Source organism: Podarcis cretensis, assembly GCF_951804945.1.
Source record: "Podarcis cretensis genome assembly, chromosome: 2".
Lineage (NCBI taxonomy): Eukaryota > Metazoa > Chordata > Lepidosauria > Squamata > Lacertidae > Podarcis > Podarcis cretensis.
The window spans coordinates 39011683-39034188 of record NC_137171.1 but is presented as its reverse complement, the minus strand read 5'-3'; the positions used below and the strand labels follow the sequence as shown (position 1 = coordinate 39034188).

The 22506-nt window shown below is 47.0% G+C and overlaps 1 protein-coding gene across 3 annotated transcripts in view; it reads left to right on the top strand.

Annotated features, from left to right (window-relative positions):
• The window catches only part of MYOCD (myocardin), a 238553-nt gene that overhangs the window by 6650 nt on the left and 209397 nt on the right, over window positions 1–22506 (top strand). The window contains exons 1-2 of one of the 3 annotated variants that reach the window (XM_079965958.1): window positions 1293–1409; window positions 4592–4667. The gene's annotated coding sequence lies outside the window, so the exon portion shown is untranslated. Of the gene's footprint in view, window positions 1–1292; window positions 1410–4591; window positions 4668–22506 lie in introns of those variants that run through there. The other 2 variants (XM_079965965.1, XM_079965957.1) reach the window with 2 other exon arrangements.

Below are 22506 nucleotides of genomic sequence, written 5' to 3'. Positions count from 1 at the left end.
TGTAGAGCAGGGTGAAATTTGCTGTAGAGCAGTGGTGAAATTTTTACTCCATGATGATTCCACTGACACCATTCAGTACGTCCTGGTAGTTCCTCAGGAATCCACAGGGTGAAACTGAGTTTTAGGAGGCAAATACTGTGTTCCCTACATTAGGGCAGGTGACCTTGTAGGTTTCAGTGCCCATTGGCTCTTACCCTTTGCGTCACTGGCCTCATAGCTCACTACTGGTTTAACAGAGTCAATTTCTATTTCCAAGTTATTCAGCTGCCCCTTAGGTGTACACAGTGCTAGGTTTAGGGTGGAGCAGGCAGTTACCCCACACAGGACAATGAGCCAATGGGGTGCAAAAATGAGACAATAATTGAGAATATCCATTTGAGGTTGCCAATTTTTGGGCTCACCCAGGGCGCCATATTATGAAAGACTACAAAAGTCTGTCCCTGGGTGTCCAACATCTTGCCTGCTCCTTTCCCCCTTTTTTATTGAGCAGCACCCAGTCTACAATATGTCTATGTATCACACCTCACTCTGCCATCTCTTCTGGTGTGCTGCCTTAGCTGTTTTACTACACATGTGGCATGATCCTAGGCATTTTATCCAATTTAGTTCAGTGGGGCTGACACACAAGTAAGTGTGCTTAGCTTTGCAGCCTTAGTGACAGGGCTAGTCCTGTGGCTCATGAGCATCCTCTATGCAGGCAGGGTCATCTGCCAACATCAAGCAGAGAGTTAAAGTATTCTGGAAAGGCCCAGAGCACTTTTGCTGTGGCTTTTGCTGTTATCTGAGCCCTGGGAAAGGAGACTCCTCCTCTTTCTCTTCCTTAACTCTTCCAGAGGCAAGCAAGCTGCTGTTTGGTGATTTGTCCGGAGTGCTGCTATAGGCTTTCTGCACAAGCATGGCAGAAAAGCCTTCCCCAGTCCTCTTTTGTGCTTAGGAACAGACTTTTCCCCTGTGCATGAAGGACTGTGGAGGAGATGCTAATTCAGACTCCGTAGTCTTGTTGCATGTGGCATGTGTGCTGTTCCCTGTGTGCAATAAACAGACTGAGCCTTCCTATTCACTTGGTGACATAGCCAAGGGAGGGAAAAGCAGTTCTGCTAGCACTACTGTCATCTCCTGCCACAGGTAAGGAGTGTGTGTGAAGAAGACATCCTGGTATTCATTTTGCCTTCTTTCTGATTTGGATTGGAAGAAGTTAAGTTCTCGGAAAAAGCAGCTCCCAGGGTTTGTCTTATTTCATCCGCACCAGCTCCTTTCACTCTGTTTTAAACCACTTCTTCCTGTGCTTCTATTTAAAAGCAAGCACCACTGTTCTTTACTAAATGTGGGTATACTCCTTGGAGAAACCAAGAAGTCACAGCTCCAAAAGATCTGCCGAAAAACTGTTGTTCAGCTGAAGGTCCTCCCAGGTAATTTATGCTTCCTTGTAGTTTGCTTTACTGTGCCACTCATTGTTTTCTCTCCCACGTTGTAATGCAATCATAGACTCACATCATGCTTGGATCCTCTAGTTCATCTGTATCAATGAGAGCAGGAAATTTATATCAGGTGTATTGTTGCTTCCCCCCTCCCGCAAAAGTCTCATGAGTTGATCTTCCAGGTACATTGAACACATCTGAAGAAATACATTATATATTCACTTATAGAACATGCATTAGCTGTATATGGGGACATAATTATGTGAACACAGATTATACATGTACACAGTGTACAAATTGTGTACACACAGTCTTAGAGTGTATAGATGTATATATATGCATACATATTAGCATGTACACATATTGAATATAACAGACACATGCAAAGTAAGATCTATATGGGCTATTTGGGCATGGAATGCACACCTACCATTGTACATAATAGTATGTGCACATAACGGAAGAAAATATGCACGGGTTAAGTTACAGACACACACACACACACACACAAACACACACACACACACACACACACACACACAATTGATTCTGGCTTGACTGCATATATACAGGAAATAATTAAATGCCAGAAATGGCAGGAGAGAGCTGGGGAGTCCTTGCTGGCAAGGAGCTGGCAAGGAGACCCTCCCTGGAGTACGAAGAGGACATCAGTGAGGGAGGAAGAAGCGCCAAAGAGACAAAAGGTGCAGCAGGGCCTCCAGCCTCCTGCCATTCACAAAGTTTCAATTCTAGCTGTGGATATTATTGGATACAGTATTTTGGGTATGGATTGAGAGGGCATTTAAAGGGCATCAATTTCAGTTACATGTGCGGGACCCAAGAATATAAACTTGGCACAAGAGTTTCTGAGCTGCAAGCGGTGCTCTTCGTCAATATATGTAGAAGTCTCACCTTAGGCACTATGCATGATCAACATTGCTGAATGGCTAGCATACCTCTTTGATTTATCATGTTCTAAATTCAAGCAATGGATTTCATCTTCCATTGATTGACTTTTGCCATCATGGCTATCAGCATATGCCCTGGCAAACCCCTTTGTGACTCACAGAAGGAATAAACTGCTCCTTATACAACTCCCAAATCCACAGGGCTTGAGGGAATCATGTTGTTTTGTTATCATCTCAATTCATGTTTTGCCAAAGGCTTGTCAGAATAACCTTTTGCTATCCCTGGCTAAGAAGAAGCATATACAGAGATGAGGATGCTGTTAGCAGCTTGGGGAAGGAGGGTGGGCTAGTGGTGCGGGGTTAAGACTTTTGAAAGCACCGCTTCAGCATTGACTAAATATTTATATTTCGCAAACAGTTCAGTTGTGCACATAAGGAAATGTCAGGATGTGGAGTGGTGCCCCTGAGATCAGGGTCCAGCATTCAGTGTGTCTGTTAGCTTCATAGTCTGCTCCTGCTTTCTTTCAGGGGGGCTTTTATGGTGTTGACAAGTGTTCATACTCTTCCCTACTTAAAGGAAAACTTACCTTTAAATCACTAAGCTCTCCGCTTTCCTTTCCTACAGCTATGGGGAAGGGCCATGTCCCAAAGGGCAAAGCATGCAGAAAACATCTGTAGTAGTAGTAGATAAAGGTAAAGGGACCCCTGACCATTAGGTCCAGTCATGGCCAACTCTGGGGTTGTGGCGCTCATCTCGCTTTATTGGCCGAGGGAGCTGGCGTACAGCTTCCGGGTCATGTGGCCAGCATGACTAAGCCGCTTCTGGCGAACCAGAGCAGCGCACGGAAACGCTGTTTACCTTCCCACTGGAGCGGTACCTATTTATCTACTTGCACTTTAACGTGCTTTCGAACTGCTAGGTTGGCAGGAGCAGGGACCGAGCAACGGGAGCTCACCCCGCCGGGGGGATTCGAACCGCCAACCTTTTGATCGGCAAGCCCTAGGCTCTGTGGTTTAACCCACAGCGCCACCCACAGTAGTAGTAGAGATGACTGTAATTAAGCAGCATATAAATTGTCAAAATAAATTTTAAAAGGTCCCAGGTTAAACCATTGGCATCTCCATGTGGGGCTGGGAGAGACCCCTGTTTAAAACTGGTAGAGCTGCTATCAGTGAGTATAGACAATACTAAGCTAGATGGACCAGCGGTCTGATTCAGCATAAGGCCATCTCTATGCTTCTGTATAAGCATATGTAAGGATAACTTGGGACCCTAACAATCTGGAATGAGTTGCATCCTCAGTTAGTCTTCTCATGAATGGAGTTTTCATGGAAATTTTTCAAGCTTGTTATTTTTCATCCTTAGCATGCTTCAACCTGCTTGAATTATCCTTTTGTCTGCTTTTAGTTCTTGTGATGTATTTTTGAATGGTGTCCCCCAGTTTGAAGTGACCACTGGATTAATTAGGGACGCGGGTGGCGCTGTGAGTAAAACCTCAGCGCCTAGGACTTGCCGATCGCATGGTCAACGGTTTGAATCCCCGCAGCGGGGTGAGCTCCCGTCGTTCGGTCCCAGCTCCTGCCCACCTAGCAGTTCCAAAACACCCTTAAGTGCAAGTAGATAAATAGGTACCCCTTTATAGCGGGAAGGTAAACGGCGTTTCCGTGTGCTGCGCTGGTGCTGGCTCGCCAGAGCAGCTTCGTCATGCTGGCCACGTGACCCGGAAGTGTCTTCGGACAGCGCTGGCTCCCGGCCTCTTAAGTGAGATGAGCGCACAACCCTAGAGTCTGTCAAGACTGGCCCGTACGGGCAGGGATACCTTTACCTTTTTACCTGGATTAATTAAGGTAGTCATAATTACCAGGGGCCTCTTTTTAAAAATATTTATTTATTTATTTATTTACCAGGCTCTTTATTAATTTCAACCAGTTTCATAGCTGCTCAATTGTCATGGCACTAAGGAACCATGGAAATACTAAATGGACCAATGCTATAAAGCAGCTTCCCGTGTTCTTATTTACCATAATTGAATATTACTGTGGGCTGAGTTGACAGCTGTAGTGCTTCACCTACCTTTCAACCTATTCATTTTTTGCTGGCTAAATTGAAACAAGTCTGCATCTTATCTAAACCTTGATATATGTGCCTTTTTGATGTAGGGAAGGAAGCATGTGAATTTACAACTGAATAAACAATAACTGCTACTCATTGTTAGAAAGAAAGTCCATCTTCAAATCTGTATCTCTCATTCCTTCTTACAACAGGGAACTAACTACCTGCCCATTAAGATCTTTGGGTGAAGCTCTCCTTCATGTCCTGCCATCATCTGGGATTACATTGGTGAGTATACTGAGGAGGGTGATCTCTTTCTTTTGGGAGTTGTGTTTGGTCCCTTCTCTTTTTAATGTTTGATAACTTGTAAAGATGGCCTTGTATTTGGCTTTTGGCAGGCCTTTCATGGTGCTTAATTTCTCCCTCCTGGATTAGTTCATGCTGGCTGGCTCCTGTTACAGTGATCATTCTACATTATGATTATTATTGTTTATTGATGTTTTATATTTGTGATTATTATTATAGCTCTGTTTTGTTTTCAATTGCTTGTGAGCTGCTTTGGAGGTTTTCAGCCTGAAAAGCAACACAGAAATATTGGTATAAAAAATAAAAGAAAATAACACCCAAAAATCAAATCAGCCTTACAAAATAAATGTAATTTTTAAACTTGAATCCCACCCACAATTAATCAGCTAAAGTTTTAGTTGATTAAATCAATTAAAGTCTTCTGACATAAATTTAAAATATTTTAGCCACTGTAGCTGTGTGAACGAAAGGGTGGTTAGCATATCTGAAGGTTTACTAATCTTCAATAAGAGATTGTTGGAATCCGCCTTAAACTGTAATTTTCTTCTTTTTCCTCTTGTGAGAGATCATTTGTTTCCAGCTCATCTTGCAACATAGTTGGTGGATAGTATTTATATCATCTCAGGCCCGGCTGCATGCAAAGATCTATCAAAATCAGATGTTTTCCTCCCCAGGGTTAAATCAAATTTCCATCAGTCTAATTCCTAGACAGACATTGAGAACAGCTGGCATTTGCCAGTCTATATGAGTGCAGCTACTGGCCTGGTCCAAGTGTTATTGTATATAAACCTGTGTAGGTAGGTTTCTGAAGCTTACAGTGTTTGTGAGCTATCTATAGGTGGAAAGTTCTTGCCCTCTAGGGTTTACTGGGCATGTCTTATTCAAAGAGGGATTTGACAGAATGCTAAGAGACTAAATATCTTAGTTATGGCTTTGTTCTCCAGTTAACAATGAGTAGCTAAAAATATCTGACTTCATTTTACTTTCTGAAGGGGAGATGCTAAACTTAGTTTTTGATTTGCCAGATCCATGAATACACAGCCAAATAATTTCACATTTTTGCCAACAACATTTCATAAAACATGTAATGAGGATAAAACATACTGTTCTGGACGTCGGGATCTTGCTGTGCTATGATGCCAGAGCATTCCCTCACCACATACAAAGCTGCCTACTGCCACTAGGCCTCACTGCACATAGACAGAGAGACAAGCAAATACACACACACACACACACACACACACACACACACACACACACACCATTTATGCAGCTCCCCATGTTAGAGCTGTCAGATGTTCCCATTTGGACATTGCCTCATGTATCAAACTAGATGGATTTGTCCAACAATTCCTCCCTATAAACCCATAAACTATGGCTGATCAGAAGCATCAATGCAATCTTCTGCATGAATCTCTACTTTTTCTCTCTTCTAATATCAGATGACTGATTCATTGGTTTACTCCCCTCATTTGTAACTACACGTTCCTGATCCCAATCCAGCTTCTATCCAGCCATATTTTAAGCCATACAGTTTACTCTGTTAAATAGTCTTATCAGAAATCTCCTAGAGGTCAGAAGATAAAAGGTTCTTGTATGCCTTGGAAAAGCAATTTGTGCCATTTAAGTACAATATATGCATTTTATTAACTGGGAACTATATGTCAAGCACTTCACAAGCAAGTGCTCTCCAGACTGGCAAACAGGTCAATATGGTGGCTTCCAGTGTTAGAAGCGGTACCAGATGGCATGGTGGGGCATGGATGTTAACCTGACCTCCCAGGTGTCGGAATCAGAAGAGTTGACAGGGTTTAGGGAACAGAAAGACACTGCAGCAGAGTACAGTTCAGACTCCAAGGCAGAAGCAAGGGCTGGAGAGGGGCAGAGCCAGGAGCAAAGAGGCAGACAGCTGAAGAAGACAGGGAGTCTTCCCCTTCTGCTGTGACCAGCTTCTCCCTGCTCCTGGTCTTGTAAAACTCACTGAGAAATGAAATGGGCAGCGCAGAGGGTGGTTGTGTGCAAGGGCGTAGCTAGCTGCTCCAGCACCTGGAGTGGTAGGGGTGGGGTGGTGATCCAGCTAGGGGGCACCACGGCGAGATGCCCACAGAGTCCGCCTGGCAGGCGCAAGCCCCACACTGCCATTTTGGGCAGTGCAGGGCCCCGAGCCACCGTGTCACTCCCAGGAGAGACGCATGGCTCGGGAGCACTGCAGGCCCCTCTCCGTGGTAAGTGCCACCCCCGCGGTGTGCCATTTTGTCACCCCCTCAGGGATGACACCCAGGGTGGACCGCACCCCCTACGCCCCCTTCCTACGCCCCTGGTTGTGTGCAGACACAGCCTGCAACTTTGTGGGAAAGATCCTGGAGAGGAGGAGTCCTCTTGGGCACTCGCCCACTGCTTCATTGGGGCAAGACCTCATTGAAAGAATTACTGAGACCACTAGGCCGGAGCTGTGGATTATTTCCTTGAATAAAGAGTTAACTGCACTGACCTCAGGTGTTGCTAGCCTATGACTAACATAGATAACTTTTAAAATAGTAACAAATCGGTTAAAAAAGCATTACATACAGTGCATGTTTAGGAGTACACCTCCTATTTATGAAACTATCAGGTATTCTGTAGTTGCATCCTGCACTGCAGAGCCTGCCTTTAACCAGGGGTGGACCAAAGGATTTCCAAGGTCTCTTCCAAGCCCATGGTTTTTAGGTTTTCTACATTTACTCCCCATAAAATGAAATTGTGCACATTTAGCCAAGGTAACTTGGAAATGACAAACTTTCCCTATCTTTATTGCAATTATTATACCTTTGCAAGACTTTCTGAAATAGTGGGAGGTAGGGAAGGAGAAAACTTCTCTGTTCATCCTTGTGCCACTCCATCTACATTTTCGGCTCTGTCTAAAAAGGCAGGAAACAAATGGTTAAAAGTTCACTTTGTTCCATTCCCAAGTTTTCTGCTTTAACCAAGTTATCTCTCACCATCCCCACCTCGGCTCTATGCAGACATTCCAAAATAAATATCAAATCAAAGGGCAGCCTTGAATTAGCTAAAAAAAGGGATCATAACAAGCAGTAATTGAAGAGCAGGAAAGCCAGTTAAATATTTTTATTCATAGAATGGAATCTTGTCATCCATGTTAATAACTTGAGGCAAGAATTTGAAGCTGAACATCCTATTTGTAATGATAACCTATAAGTGGATGTAACCCATTGACTGGCAGGAAGACAGCCTCTGCCACAAACAAGGCAGTGATGCCTATTGGCCCTGGGGCTCAGGAGGACCCCTTGGGTTACCATAAGTCAGCAGGGTACTCAGCTCTTTAGAGTAAGCTGGAGTTTAGTTTAGAAAAGATCATGGCAGGGAATTCTAAAAGCCTAAAATTACAAAGCTTATAATATAGTGATAACTTCAGTGCTTAGTTAAGTAAGTGAGCTGAGCTTAAAATGTCTTCCAGGTTCTTCCTAAAAGGTGGGTGCAGACAAGAGTTTTCCAGAGACATAAAGGCACTACAATAAAGTCATAATTGCCCCTGGTGCATACTTCCCTTCCCTGATCAAAAAAGTGTTGCAGGTTTTTGAAGCCTGAAAAGCCTGCCAGGCCTGTTTTGCTAGAGACCACATCAGGACAGAAAATAAAAAACCTGAGTACTGTGGGCATCAGTGGCACTAACATGTGGCTGAGGTGGAAATGCTGCTATCTGTATCCAGCAGTAAGGAGGAGGAGGAGCAGGGCCAGAGCTACTAAGCAAGCCCATGGTTTTTGAACATTCAACATTTGGTGCTTGTGCTGCATTAGCTGACATGGGGCTTATTGAACTTCCCTGTGCCTGGTGAGGGTCTGTCCATAGTATATCTCTTGCTGATTTATGTGGCAGCCCAGGCCAAAAATATACTATCCTTGTTGCTTTCTTATTTAAAGCTATACACACAGGCTTATCTTGGGCAGCAAAGTGTTCCTGTTTCCTGCAAGGGATTAACCCTGCTCAGTTTGCTCCAGAGATAGAGAGGATGCAGTGATCCACTTACTGCCTGTAGGGTGCATCATGCGGAAGATTATTTAGGAAGAGCTCAATGGAGGGAGGGGACCAAGTTCAGTGTACTGTTTAGGGTTTATCCACACTTATCTTTCCTCAACTCTTTCCAGGCACAGTCCACGATTTAAAGCTGTGTGTCCAAGTGCCCCCAACCCAGAGCTTTCCCAGTGAAAACCCACTCTTTAAATCTCAATTGGAGTAAATGTCAATCCATGGAAAACCCAAATAGATTGCTCTGACTGAGCTTTAAAGAGTAGTTTTTAGATGGGAATAAAGGTAAAGGGACCCCTGATACTCAAGGCAAAAAAAAAGCCCATGCTTGGACATGGAACGTTAATGCACAGACCTCTGCTTGGAAAGAGCAGGGTAAAAGGTAAGTGTGGATAAGCCCTATGAGACCTCAGTCTTCAACAAGGAAAAGAATTTGTTGGGAATCTACCAGTTGATGGGGATGCAGCCTTGAGTATGGGGGTGCAGAGGATTTAACCACCACAAATCAGCATAGCATAATGTAGTACAGATTATGTGGACAGATCTATAAGGAGTGCTTGGTATGGAAGACCATTTCCAGCTCCACAGTTCTATGATTCTTCCTATGACATTCCATAGCTAAATCCAGAATGCATGTTTATAAATCAAGCAAAAGATGGGCCTTTGCAGTATAGCAACCTGCCAGGAGCTCTGGAATGAAGATATGCGGTTGTGCCGTTATATTTATTGTTAAGCATGTCCAGAATATCATTTAAATTAGGATATTCCCCCTGTTTGCCTGATGCATCTGTTTTTTGTATTTATTCCCGGTAATAGTTGTCTTGCAAGGCCTAACCTGGCTTGCAAGTTTGTACAGGCCCATCGCCTTACAAGTTTGTCATTGAGAAATTCAGCTTTCTGATGTCTCCAAGCTTGCTAAGAATAAACTTAATAAATTAGTGAGCACGCTTCAAGTGCACCACCATGGGCTGCTCTGGCATTTTAATCTGACGGTGAAGCTATCCAGAGTGTTCTCTTAGCGTGTGGCCAAAGCCTGAAGTATTTGCACACGGCCGTTGTCAGTACATTGAGTGACCCCTTGTGTGCCGCTCTGTCAGGCCGAGTGAATTTATAAGAATCTTCCACTGGTGAAGGTAGCAAAGCTGTTCCTTCTAACACACTAGATGGAGTTATCTCACTTAGATCACCTTCCCCTTGTCTCGCCAATCTAGCTGATGAGAGATTATTAAACAATGCAGCTGTATTTTATGCTCTCCAGGGCTGTATATCCTATTCAATGACACACATTCTTTGCAGGTCAATTGTAAAACATGTTGGAGGAAGTTGGCACAAAAGCAATCTCATACAAATCCAAGCAAATTGTTCTGCTTTTACGTGGCCATGTTTTATATAGAATGGCCTGTAACCTGTTAATGAAGCTCTGCCTAGGCAATGTCATTGCAACCCAGGAGCTTTCTCATCACTGGTGAAAGGAAAGGGAGCGTTAATCCCTTACAGGAAAGAGGTTCGAAGCCGAGAGGAAGTGAAATGAAACATCTGCTGCCAACAGAGTTGGTCCCTTAGCAATAATATCTTGCTTCAGGAACCCCATGGCAGAATGTCAGCACCTCTGAGCACAGGAAAAGCCAAACAGCATCCACTAAATAAATTGAAGATAATTCTCCAGCAGTGGCCCAGTCTTTATTTCTACCCACAGTATGCAGGCAAATGGGAAGGCAACACTGAACAAGGAGTCCACCTGGAGCATTCCCCAAGACTATGCTTCTTCCCCTCATTTCCATCATAGGCAGGGACGGAAGAAAACAAAAGGTTTAAATGAAGTGGACTGGACAAAGATGGGAGTACAATCTCACTCCAAAGCCATCCAAACATTATAAGCCACAAAATTGTGCCTAACGTGTGGCAGTGAAGGCACTAAGGAAGTCACACTTCACTATATCCATTATGTCTTTGAGGGGTCTGCTGGCAGAAGACAAGTTATCCTATAAATGTAAAACAGTTATGATGAGACAAGAAGAAGCCACCTCACTGAATCTGAGGAGCTGATCAGTGCCTGAATAGAAACCTGGCCATTAGTAAGTTCCATGATGGAAGAACTGCATGATATAAATGCTTTAAAATAAACAACTAAATCGTGTAAAACGAGTGCATTACTATCAGTGTTTTCAAATCCCCATGCATTTTTAAAGACAAGGTGGTATACCTCTTAACTTTGCTGGTACAAACAAGAGTACAAACAGCATTTGTGCAGGTGACTCCAGCATGACTAGACTATAGTTCTGCTAACTTTCACAGGCAATTACAGTTCACTTTCTTCATCAGATCATAGGAATCAACTTATTCCCCATCTTTGCCTGCTCCATGAAGTTCTCGATATAGGCTAGCCTACTGTATGCCTAGCTTACTGTAATTCATGCCTAGGTGCATGTGCTGCAGCTCTTAGCATCACCATAGTTTTTCCTCTAGGAATGTCTTCCTACTTTGTGTCTGCTGCTATGAAGCAGTACAGAACTGATAAGGAAGAAGGGAGGAACATGGCTGTTTCTTGCTTTCCTGCCTTTGAAAGCTTTGTGGAATTCCAGCATGTTTCTAAGGTGCTTCCATACTAGTTCCAGTGACAGATCACCCATTTTTTTCTGATGGATAATATTTCTACCAGGAACCTCCCAAAGCCCACATCACCATCAGAGTCTTCTCATCTTTCTTTTCTTCCTCTTTCCTCTTCCATGTTGCAGAGGCCTTGCACTGTTTTTAAGGAACCATAAAGCCTTTTTGTTTCTTTTATCCCCCAAAGTGATTAATGCATCCAGTTCTCCCCCAGCCAGGGATGAAGAAAATACTATTATCCCTCCATTACTCACATATTGTGTTGCAACATCTCTTTTGGTAACGTTAGATCACAAGCAATGATATTATTAAAAATGAGAATTTTACTCTGCACACGATGAAATCCAATCTGTATTTATTGCCTTTAACCGCCAGCCTCTAGAGTCATCCAGAATAAATGTTTTGAGTTCCCTGCAGGGAAACTCTGGCTTTTGCACTCCAGACATTGTTAATTAGACTGTACCAGCCCCCCAGCCCCATGTGCATACAGCAGGGATGTGTGAGTGACATTAATGTGACATCATGTGAAGATAACGTATGCCCATGTCTTACACCTCATTATGTCATGCCATGATGGACTACCCAGAATGCCCCGAATTGGCAAGAAGATATTTTTGTGTGCATGTGGGAGCACAATCTTTCTGCCTTAAAGAGTTTTTGGCAAACACCTGAGCAACCTCAGCACTGTCTGCATTGCTTGTAAATAGGAAATGCCTGCCAATAGGGAAGAAGCCAAGCATCTCATCTCCTCAATGCCTTGGAAAGAGACTACAAGAGTCAGAAGTGCATGCATAGTTTTGCTAAAGAGAAATTGTGACCTTAGATCCAGAGCCCACTGCCCTTATTCATAAGCACAGTAATGTGTAAAACCCTGGAGCCTGCTCTATCAGATCCTGTGCATCTTCTGCCACCTCCTCATTATATCTTTATTTCACTGTATTTGATACTGTAAGCTATGGGCATGCTTTTTAAAGCAGCCAGCATGGGTCATGTCCAATAGGGTTTCTGAAGGCTAGGTCCCTATCAAACGCAGCAGCTGGCCAGCTGCTTTCCTTAGTGATAACGAGCAGCTATACACAGCTCTCAGGACAGTGCTGTCTGCTAGCAAACTTGTGAACTCTTCAGAACATTTGGTTGGCAGGAACCTCAGGAGTTTCACTTATTTCAATTTACTAGCTAGTTGCATGGTCAGAACTACACACAGTTGTTCCCCAATGCTCACTCTGGGATGCTGTAACTGTCATGTATAATAATAATAATAATAATAATTTATTATTTGTACCCCGCCCATCTGGCTGGGTCTCCCCAGCCACTCTGGGCGGCTTCCATAAAAACCAAAAATACACTAAAATATCACAGATTAAAAACTTCCCTGAACAGGGCTGCCTTAAGATGTCTTCTGAATGTCAGGTAGTTATTTATTGCTTTGACATCTGATGGGAGGGCGTTCCACAGGGCAGGCGCCACGACCGAGAAGGCCCTCTGCCTGGTTCCCTGTAGCTTTGCTTCTCGCAATGAGGGAACCGCCAGAAGGCCCTCGGCACTGGACCTCAGCGTCCGGGCAGAACGATGGAGGTGGAGACGCTCCTTCAGGTATACTGGGCCGAGGCCGTTTAGGGCTTTAAAGGTCAACACCAGCACTTTGAATTGTGCTCGGAAACGTACTGGGAGCCAATGTAGGTCTTTCAAGACCGGTGTTATGTGGTCTCGGCGGCCGCCCCCAGTCACCAGTCTAGCTGCCGCATTCTGGATTAGTTGTAGTTTCCGAGTCACCTTCAAAGGTAGCCCCACGTAGAGCGCATTGCAGTAGTCCAAGCGGGAGATAACTAGAGCATGCACCACTCTGGCGAGACAGTCCGCAGGCAGGTAGGGTCTCAGCCTGCGTACCAGGTGGAGTTGGTAGACAGCTGCCCTGGATACAGAATTGACCTGCGCCTCCGTGGACAGCTGTGAGTCCAAAATGACTCCCAGGCTGCGCACCTGGTCCTTCAGGGGCACAGTTACCCCATTCAGGACCAGGGAGTCCTCCACACCAGCCCGCCCCCTGTCCCCCAAAAACAGTACTTCTGTCTTGTCAGGATTCAACCTCAATCCATTAGCCGCCATCCATCCTCCAACCGCCTCCAGGCACTCACACAGGACCTTCACCGCCTTCACTGGTTCTGATTTGAAAGAGAGGTAGAGCTGGGTATCATCTGCATATTGATGAACACCCAGTCCAAACCCCCTGATGATCTCTCCCAGCGGCTTCATATAGATGTTAAAAAGCATGGGGGAGAGGACGGAACCTTGAGGCACCCCACAAGTGAGGGCCCAGGGGTCTGAACACTCATCCCCCACCACCACTTTCTGAACACGGCCCAGGAGGAAGGAGCGAAACCACTGTATAACAGTGCCCCCAGCTCCCAGCCCCTCTAGACGGTCCAGAAGGATGTTATGGTCGATTGTATCAAAGGCCGCTGAGAGATCCAGCAGAACTAGGAAACAACTCTCACCTTTGTCCCTAGCTCGCCGGAGATCATCAACCAGCGCGACCAAGGCAGTTTCAGTCCCATGATGAGGCCTGAATCCCGATTGGAAGGGATCCAAATGGTCCGCATCCTCCAGGCGTGCCTGGAGTTGTTCAGCAACCACACGCTCAATCACCTTGCCCAAGAAAGGAAGATTTGAGACTGGGCGATAGTTGGCCATACTGGCCGGGTCTAAAGATGGTTTTTTAAGAAGCGGTTTAATGACCGCCTCTTTCAGCGGATCTGGGAATGTTCCCTCACAGAGGGAAGCATTCACCACCCCGCAGAGCCCATCGCCCAGCCCTTCCCGGCTTGCTTTTATTAGCCAGGATGGGCAAGGATCCAGGAGACAGGTGGTTGGTTTCACGCGTCCAAGCAGCCTGTCCACATCCTCGGGGGTAACGGATTGAAATTGATTCCATGCAACTTGACCAGACAGAGCTCTAGCACTCTCCTGCCCCGGCACTGCTCCCACGGTGGTGTCTAGCTCCTTCCGAATACGAGTGATTTTATCTGCAAAAAACTTTGCAAAATCGTTGCAGGAGATCTTGGGGTCTTTACAAGGCCCCGGTGGTAAAGGTGCTTCCGTTAAATTACGAACCACCTGAAAGAGTCTCCTGCTACTATTTTCTGCAGATGCAATAGAGGCGGTGAAGAAAGTCTTCTTCGCCGTCGCTATCGCCACTTGGTAGGCTCGACATTGAGCTCTAACCTGTGTCCGGTCAGATTCAGAGTGAGTTTTTTGCCACCGACGCTCTAGCCGTCTCAGCGATTGTTTCATCACCCTCAGCTCCGAAGAAAACCACGGAGCTGTCCGGGCTCCATGCAATCGGAGAGGGCGCTTCGGAGCCAGATAGTCGATAGCCCTGGTTAACTCCGCATTCCAGCGGGCCACCAGGGAATCAGCTGAAAGGCCATCAACATGGGATAAAGCATCCCCTACCACTCTCTGGAAACCATTTGGATCCATTAAGTGGCGGGGGCGGACCATCCGAATTGGTCCCACCTCCCTGCAGAGGGGATGGGTCGCAGAGAAGTCCAGTTGCACCAGGAAGTGATCTGACCATGGCACTTCTTTTGTTTCACTTTTACTTAGTGTCAGATCACCCACGTCACTAGAGGTGAACACCAGGTCTAAGGCATGTCCATGACTATGAGTTGGGCCAAACTTATTCAGGGACAGCCCCATGGAGGCCATGCTTTCCACGAAGTCCCGAGCAGCCCCTTGTAAGGTCGTGTCGGCATGGATGTTAAAATCTCCTAGGACAACCAAACTAGGTGTCTCCAGGAGAAAATCCGCCACGACCTGAAGCAGCTCAGACAGGGAGTCCTTGGTGCAGCGGGGAGGTCGGTACACCAAAAGGAATCCTGTACTGCCCCTATTGCCCAACTTCCAGAACATGCACTCAGAAAGCTGGATCTTCCCAGTAGGACGCCTGGTGCAAGCTAGTGACTTCCTAAAAATCACTGCAACCCCCCCTCCCCGCCCACATGACCTGGGTTGCTGTGCGTAAGAGAAACCTGGTGGGCAAGCAGCGGCAAGGACAGGCCCATCTGCTTCCTCCAACCAGGTCTCTGTCACACATGCCAGGTCAAATCCTCCATCCACAATCAGGTCGTGGATGGCAGTGGTTTTATTCATCATTGACCTGGCATTACACAGCAACACCTTCAGGTCATGTAGGTTTCCCCTCTTGATTCCAGTATCCATCTGGTCAAGGCCAGACCCGGAGGCAGGGATAGTCTTCAAACAACGACTAAATCTGCCTCCTCGGTAATGACATGGTCTGGTCTTAGCGTAACTCCGCCTCCTGCCCATGATCACCGAGATCGGATGTCCCAGTGCTTCCCCCCCTGTGGAACTTGTCCCAGCCATCGTGTTGGCTGGGGCCCCACTCCCAGGCAGCCCTGATCCCGCCCCTTAAAAACAAAACACAAACTATACAGAACCAATAAAACAACAACAACAAAAAGAAACAAAACAATTATACTAAAATTAATCCCCAACTAAATATCCATCCCACCCACCCCCAACAATGGAAAAAGGGGAAAAAAATAAAAATTTAAATTTAAATTTAAATTGCCACCGACTGCTTGAGGACATTTTAAAGCACATTAACCACCTGGAACAGGGAAGAATGGCAGAACACTTCCCACCCTTCCCAAAAAGTTTGTTCCAAATAAGTGCCTGGGCCACGCCCCCTGGGCCAGTTGGAAAAGGCCCTGGAAGGGAGCAGGCCCTGCAGTCCTCACCCAGCCGATGTTCCGAGGCCTCACTGCAGCAGGAGTCCCTTTATAGCCGGGAGAGAGGTCCTGGGCCACGCCCCCTGGGCCAGTTGGAAAAGGCCCTGGAAGGGAGCAGGCCCTGCAGTCCTCACCCAGCCGATGTTCCGAGGCCTCACTGCAGCAGGAGTCCCTTTATAGCCGGGAGAGAGGTCCTGGGCCACGCCCCCTGGGCCAGTTGGAAAAGGCCCTGGAAGGGAGCAGGCCCTGCAGTCCTCACCCAGCCGATGTTCCGAGGCCTCACTGCAGCAGGAGTCCCTTTATAGTCGGGAGAGAGGTCCTGGGCCACGCCCCCTGGGCCAGTTGGAAAAGGCCCTGGAAGGGAGCAGGCCCTGCAGTCCTCACCCAGCCGATGGTCCGAGGCCTCACTGCAGCAGGAGTCCCTTTATAGCTGGGAGAGAGGTCCTGGGCCACGCCCCCTGGGCCAGTTGGAAAAGGCCCTGGAAGGGAGCAGGCCCTGCAGTCCTCACCCAGCCGATGGTCCGAGGCCTCACTGCAGCAGGAGTCCCTTTGTAGCCGGGAGAGAGGGCCTGGGCCACGCACAAAGCACATTTCAAGAATTCAAAGCACTTTACATATACTATCTCAGTAATCTGTATAACAAGGCTGTAAGGGAAAGTCATTACAATTATATCCCCTTATTTCAGATTAAAGACTGAGCTATCATGGGTTGCCCATGCAATTAATGAATTAATAGCTGAGCAGGCATATGAATTATGGAGCCTCCTGGCTCACAGCTCACATGCTTAACTGCTTTGTTAAACTATCCCCATTATGGCAAAAGTAAATGTTAATAACAATCCATTTTACACTGGATTTGTTAAACCATAGTTTGGAGGGTCATTTGAATGCTGCCAGCATGATCTAGCAAAATGATAATTTCACTATCAGCCTATAACTTGTGCAATGTTCATATACCAGGGAACCAGGCAGAGGACCTTCTCGGTAGCGGTGCTTGCCCTATGGAATGCCCTCCCATCAGATGTCAAGGAAATAAAGAACTATCTGACTCTTAGAAGACATCTAAGGGCAGCCCTCTTTAGGGAAGTTTTTAACATGATCACATCTATACCGACGCCAAAGATCAAATCCAGCGTGTGGCCTGCTTGATGTGTGGGACCCGAAACAAACTGGGAGAGCCCTAGTATCACCATGGAAGACACCAGCTCCAGAGCCTGTGAGGAGGGAGTGGCATCAGCATGGATGTTGAAGTCCCCCAATACCAATAGGTTAGGGAACTCCAAGGCCCAGCCGGCCACCGCCTCCAGCAGGCCTGACAGGGTGGCTGCTGGTGCGCTAGGTGGCCGGTACACCAGCCAGACAGCCAAGCTCACCTCGGAGCCCCACACTAGGCCAACATATTCAATGCTGGGGATCGATGGCGATGGTAGAGCCCTGAAAGAACAATCTTCCCAAATTAATAATGCCACCCCTCCCCCCCGGCCCACAGTCTGCAACTGGTGGAGGACGGAGAAACCCAGGGGTGCCATCTCTCGTAAGGTAACAGTATCCCCTTCGCACACCCAGGTCTCCGTCACACAAGCCAGGTCGACCCCCTGCGAGATGAAGAAATCTCGCAGGGTGGCGGTTTTGTTGCCTATAGACCTGGCATTGCACAACACCAGTGACGGAGGTGAGTAATCCTTGCTCACCCTACCCTCGTCTCTCGGGATGGGGCACAGATTGGAAGGGGTACGAGCATATTCGTATCTCAATCCCCTTCGCCTGTGACATCTGCCCCCACCGCCATACCTCCCTCGCCCCTCCACAGTAGGAATCCCAAGCCTCATACTCGCCTCCATTTACAAAATATAAAAGCAAACAAACAAACAAAAAACAATTACACCAAAACAAAACCAATCCCCACCCCACTCAACAACCATCCCACCCCAACCCAAAACAAAACAAAACAAAATAAAAATACATGGATAAAAACCACCGTTTATGGTGGTACAACAAAGTAAAAAGTAAAAACATTTTTAAAACACTTTAAAATATATAAAAACATTTTAAACATTTGCTGCAGCAGCACCAGTGTCCTTAAAGTTGTGGCGGTGGGGAGTGTGGGCCCCGCCCCCTGGCCTGGTGAAGTGGGCTTGCAGGGGGAAGAGGCCTCCCCACAAACTCACGGTGAAGCGGCAGCAGCAATGTCCCAAGGCCTCCTTGGAGCCTTATATGCTGAGGTGGAGTATGGGGCCCGCCCCCAGGCCCAAGGTGGAGAATGGGCTTGCAGGGGGAAGAGCCCTCCCCACAAACTCATGGCAGAGCAGCAGCAGCAATGTCCCGAAGCCTCCTTGGAGCCTTATATGCTAAGGTGGAGTATGGGGCCCGCCCCCAGGCCCAAGGTGGAGAATGGGCTTGCAGGGGGAGCGGTCCTCCCTAAGACTCACCGGCAAAGCGGCAGAAGCTTTCCTTCGATGAAGGTGCCATGGTCTGATCACTACGCTCTGAAAGCCAGGATTGACATTCCACCCCCACCCTGCTTAGGTGGCGAGCCAATTTGGGCTCGCCCGCAGAGCCTGATGGACCCTGATAGATTCCGTCAAGCCTTGCGGGACCTTTCTCCCCCTGGCGACTCATTGACTGAGCTTGTTGAGGGCTGGAATACCCAGCTCCTGGCAGCCATCAATGAGATCGCACCTAAGCGCCCTTTGCGACCCCGCAGAAACCAGGCTCCCTGGTTTACCGAGGAGCTCCGGAAAATGAAGCGGGACCTCAGACGGCTAGAGCGAGTATGGCGGGGTGCCCGTGACGGAGCTTCAAGAACATCTTATAGGGTTTTTATGAAAACCTACGAGATGGCAGTGAAGGCAGCTAAGAAGTCCTACTTCTCGGCCTCCATTGCATCCGCTAGCTCTCGCCCGGCACAATTATTTAGTATAATTCGGTCTTTAACGTCCCTCGAAGGACAGCCAAATTTAAATAACAATTTGACACACAGCTGTGAGGCATTTGCGAGCTTTTTTGCGGAGAAGGTCCTGTTGCTCCGCCATGACCTCCCTGCCAATTTGGATACAATAAAGGAACTGGAGGCCCCTCGACTGTCCTCGGGTCCAGTATTGGACCACTTTGACCGGATATCCCCAGCCGATGTGGACAGACTCCTCCGAGCTGGAAAGCCCACCACTTGTCCTCTCGACCCGTGCCCGTCCTGGCTGATTAGAGCGTGTCCAGACGAGGTGCGGGCCCCCCTGGGGGTTATCATCAATTTGTCCCTTGGCACCAGGACATTCCCAGGGGAACTGAAAGAGGCAGTGGTGCACCCGCTTTTAAAGAAAACATCATTAGATCTCTTAGATCTATCCAATTACTGCCCGGTTTCGAATCTTCCATTCCTGGGTAAGGTGTTTGAGAGAGCGGTTGCTGAACAGCTTGGTAGGTTTCTGGCAGGCAGCTGGACCGAGGCGGGTTGGGGCTCCTGATTCTTCTAGACCTGTCAGCAGCCTTCGACATGGTCAATCACGAACTCCTGGACCACCGCCTTGCCGACGTGGGGATCCAGGGCACAGTCCTTCAATGGCTGCGCTCGTTTCTTTCTGGTCGGGGATAGAGGGTGGCGCTTGGGGGGGAATTGTCATCCCGCCACTCCTTGGTGTGTGGAATGCCCCAGGTGCGATACTCTCCCCAATGCTTTTTAACATCTTTATGCGCCCCGTCGCCCAGCTTGTCCGGAGTTTTGGGCTGGGCTGCCATCAGTATGCTGATGACACCCAACTCTATCTGTTGATGGATGGCCATCCTGACTCGGCCCCAGACACACTGATCAGATGCTTGGAAGCTGTGGCTGGATGGTTACGTGGGAGCCGGTTGAAGTTAAATCCTTCGAAGACAGAGGTCCTCTGGCTGGGATGGGACGATATGGGATTGAGGGGGCAACTCCCATCTCTTTCGGGGGTGCAATTAGTGCCAGCACCGTCCGTTAAGAGTTTGGATGTAATCTTCTATACCTCCCTCTCCATGGAGGCGCAGATTGCAGCTATAACAAAGGCGGCATTTTTTCATCTCCGCCAAGCTAAGCAGTTGGCTCCTTACCTCTCTCGCCCTGACCTAGCCACTGTGATCCACGTGACGGTCACCTCCAGACTGGATTATTGTAACTCGCTCTACGTGGGGCTGCCCTTGAGACTGACCCAGAAACTCCAGCGGGTGCAGAATGCCGCAGCGAGACTCCTTATGGGGTCTTCGCTGCGAGATCACATTCATCCGGTGCTATACCAGCTGCACTGGCTCCCGGTGGAGTACAGGATCAGGTTTAAGGTGCTGGTTTTAACCTTCAAAGCCCTATACGGCCTAGGACCCTCCCTATATGGGACCGCCTCTCCTGGTATGCTCCACAGAGGAACTTATGGTCTTCAAATAAAAACATCTTGAAGGTCCCAGGCCACAGAGAGGTAGGGTGGCCTCAACTAGAGCCAGGGCTTTTTCGGCTGCGGCTCCAACCTGGTGGAACGCTCTGTCACAAGAGACAAGGGCCCTGCAGGACTTGACATCTTTCCGCAGGGCCTGCAAGACAGAGCTGTTCCACCAGGCCTTTGGTCAGGGCACAGCCTGACTCCCTCCTTTGGCAATCTTTACAAAACTTTAGTTTATGGTTGCCATCAATTTTGATTTTAATTAATTTTTATAATGTTTTTATAATGTTGCACTATTTTAGTGTTGTTAGCCGCCCTGAGCCCGGCTTCGGCTGGGGAGGGTGGGATATAAATAAAATTTTTTATTATTATTATTATTATTATTATTATTATTATTAATGCTTGCTGTTTTATTGTGGTTTTAATATTCTGTTGGGAGCCGCCCAGAGTGGCTAGGAAACCCAGCCAGATGGGTGTGGTATAAATAAATTATTGTTATTATTATTATTATTATACCTCAAGGGGTGTGCTAGCCTGAGTTGTACTATTGGATTTGCCTCTGAGCCATTATTTTTGAAGGGGTAATACACAATTCTGCATCACCTTTTATTTTATTTCTTTTTACTGAAAGAGAACAATTGTTCAAATGCAAAATTAAGATCTGAGATGTTACTCAAGGAGCTATAAAAATGAACATCCAAAATAGCTTGAGAGTGAAGTGGAATGGAAAAATCAGCAGGAAGAAGGGCAAATCAGGGTGCAAAATTGGTAGGAAGAAGAAGAATTAACGGTGAGCATGAGGTCAAAATGGTGCCATCTTGGATTTCTGTCAGCACACAGTTTTTGTAGTAATTTGCAGCTGTCAACCTCTGTCTTTTCAAAACGGCATTATTTGAACTGTGATAATGCAGGCAGTAGCCAACAGTTCCATGATGTCTGTTTTTGCTGATATTGCAGACCAGCTGCATGTTAAAGCAACTTCCACGTAGCAATGACCCACAATAAACCTGTACTGTAGGCAAGTCCTGACTTTGAAACCCAAAATTTGCAGGGTAGATAGCAGCAGTAGACAAGGAGTCTGAGTCCTTCTGTCACATAGGGCCACCCATGCAATGAACTTCCTGTTTTCTGTTGGGCCTAGATTCAGCCAAACAGAATGTACACCAGATATGTTACAGCATGATTTACGGTCAGGAATTTAATAATTGCCTTTGGGTCTACCTGTCCTCGCCTGGAGCAACTGAGGGCTTTGGTTTGTACAGTTGCATCATTCTGCTGTTGCAAGCAGGCTTGAGAAGAAACAGCCATGGAAAAATCCCATAACATTCCACAGTTGACCCAACCAGGCGCTATCAAAGCATTGCCCCCACTGCCTTCAGCTTTGAATCTTAATCCAATAGCTTTACAGGAATTTTCTAGCATAGGCTGGGGAAGTGTGGGGTGCGGGGGGTATGTGTCTCTGTGCACCAAGGCTTTGGTGAGCAAAGTCTGGTCCGTGGGATCTGTGGGTAAGGCAGTTATCTCTAACGGAGGAGTCTGTTTGGTACAGTCTGCCTCAGTCTCTGGGGGCTCCAGTACCTAGGATTTGTGGTTCCAAGTGTGTGTTATCAGGGTCAATCCAGGCATTCCTATTACCTGTGACCATCAGTGTTCCTTTAGGATAGTGCTTCAGCTTATCTTAGGCTCTGCTTATTACCGCTCTGTTCACCCATTTGCAATTGCTCTTTCAGTCACGTAGAGAAAATTACGTCTTCCTGTGGCCCTGGCATGTCACATACCATTGCTGATCTGGAAAAGGTACATCATAAACAAGTCATGTGTCCCTTGGACTTGGCAACAGGCAGGGATGGGGTTAGGTTTTGTTGCTTGTGAGTTAAGAGCTTTTTCAACGGGGTGGATCAGTTTATTTGTTTTGATTCATACATTGGGCCTGGCCAGTCATTGCACTTGAAGGTGGAGAGCAGTTTAGTTCTAGTTGTTTTTCACTATTCCATCTAGCATGTGCTATGCATGCTAGTTTTGACCAGGATGAGTATTAATTGATC